The 2,120-nt window shown below is 43.5% G+C and overlaps 1 protein-coding gene across 1 annotated transcript in view; it reads right to left on the bottom strand.

Moving 5' to 3' along the window:
• Positions 1-2,120, bottom strand: part of SETD2 (SET domain containing 2, histone lysine methyltransferase) — a 156,759-nt gene that overhangs the window by 89,120 nt on the left and 65,519 nt on the right. The gene's annotated exons all lie outside the window — the stretch shown is intronic.

The raw sequence follows: 2,120 nt of genomic DNA, 5'->3' as shown, positions 1-2,120 counted from the left end.
ATAATTATTTTCCAAGGTCAGGCACAGTGGTTTATGCCTATAATCCCAGTACTTTGGGAAGTTGAGGCAGGAGGAGTGCTGCAGGTCAGAAGTTTGAGAACAGCCTGGGCAAGATAGCAAGACCCCATCTCTACAAAAAATATAAAAATAAGCCAGGCATGGTGGCATGTGCCTGTAGTTCCAGCACCTCAGGAGACTGAGGTGGGAGGACTGCTTGAGCCCAGCAGTTCAAGACTGAAGTGAGCTATCATCTTGCCACTGCATTCCAACCTGGACAACAGAGCAAGACCCTGACTCAAAAAAAGAAGTTATTTTTCATAATACCATGCTATTTGTATCAGTAAGTAATGGGCTATTGTACAGTTAAGTCCTCACTTAAAGTCATCCACAGGTTCTTGGAAACTGCAACTTAGAAAAGCAAACAACATATAAGGAAACTAATTTGACCATAGGTTGATTGATATTAAATAACAGTTAAGTTCCCATGGCATATTTCTGGCCACAAAACATTAACAAACTTCTAAATAAACACCAAAATGAGCTGGGCTCATGCCTGTAATCCCAATGCTTTGGAAGGCCAACCTGGGCCTATGCTCAAGTGATCCTCTGTTTCAGCCTTCGGTCTCAGCCTTTGGAGCAGCTGGAACTAGAGGCATTGCACCACCAGGTCCAGCTAATTTATTTTTTTAGCTTTGTAGAGATGAGGTCTCACTACGTTGCCCAGGCTGGCCTCCAACTTTTGGCCTCAAATGATTCTCCCACTTGGTCCTAATGTAGTTTTAAATAGATGTTCTAAATTTCTCAGTTGTAATTTTTAATATAGTAAGTATAAATAATTAAAACCCACATAACCCATATGAGCAAAGGCATTTTGGGGCCAGGCACGTGGCTCACATCTGTAATTCCAGTATGTTGGGAGGACTGCTTGAGGCCAGGAATTCAAGACCGGCCTAGCCAACATGGCAAAACCCCACCTTTACTGAAAATATAAAAATTAGTGGGCCATGGTAGTGCACGCCTGTAGTCTCAGCTACTCAGAAGACTGAGGCATAAGAATCACTTGAACCTGGGAGGCAGAGGTTGCAATAAGCTGAGAAGGCACCACTGCTGTTCAGCCTGGGCAACAGAGCAAGACACTGTCTCAAGACCAAAAAAAAAAAAAAAACACACACACAAAAAACTGGCCAGGTGTGGTAGCTCATGCCTGTAATCCCAGCATTTTGGGACTTTGGGAGGCCAAGAAGGGCAGATCACGAAGTCAGGACATCGAGACAATCCTGGCCAACATCTCTACTAAGCCTCATCTCATCAAAATAAATTTCAAATGTATGTAAAATATCTGGCTTCTAACCAAGTAGAGAAACTTCATCTCTACTAAAATACAAAAAGTAGCCAGGTGCGGTGGTGCGCACCTATAGTCCCAGCTACTTGGGAGGCTGAGGCAGGGGAATCACTTGGACCCAGGAGGTGGAGATTACAGTAAGCCGAGATCACACCACTGCACTCCAGCCTGGCAACAGAGCGAGACTCCGTCTTTAAAAAATAAAAAAATTTAAAAAAAAAAAGCGCTCTAGGGTTAATCAATAATTTCTAAGAGTTGTAATCTAAAGCATATATTTATCTTTATATATATATATATATATATGTAAATTCCTCTTTCTTCCATGTTTTTATTTTCTATCTTGTGAAGCAATAATAACTTCTGTGCTTTTTGTAAACAAATAGAAGATAATTATTTATATTACTCTGCTCCTCATTTTTGTCACTTATTTTAGAAATCAGTTGGCCAGGCATGGTGGTTAACACCCGTAATCCCAACACTTTGGGAGGCCGAGGTGGGCAAATCACCTGAGGTCAGGAGTTTGAGACCAGCCTGGCCAACATGGTGAAACCCCATCTTTAGTAAAAATACAAAAATTAGCCAGGCTGGTGGCAGGTGCCTGTAATCCCAGCTATCTGGGAGGCTGAGGCAGGAGAATCGCTTGAACCTGGGAGGTGGAGGTTGCAGTGAGCCAAGATTGTGCCACTGCACTCCAGCCTGGGGACTATCTCGGTGAGAGGGGAGAGGGGAGAAGGGAGGAGAGGGGAGAAGGGAGGAGAGAGGAGAGAGGAGAGAGGAG

Source organism: Cebus imitator, unplaced genomic scaffold (assembly GCF_001604975.1).
Source record: "Cebus imitator isolate Cc_AM_T3 unplaced genomic scaffold, Cebus_imitator-1.0 Scaffold0, whole genome shotgun sequence".
Taxonomy (NCBI): Eukaryota; Metazoa; Chordata; class Mammalia; order Primates; family Cebidae; genus Cebus; species Cebus imitator.
The sequence above is the reverse complement of the archived record's forward strand: the minus strand, read 5'-3'. Positions and strand labels throughout refer to the sequence as shown.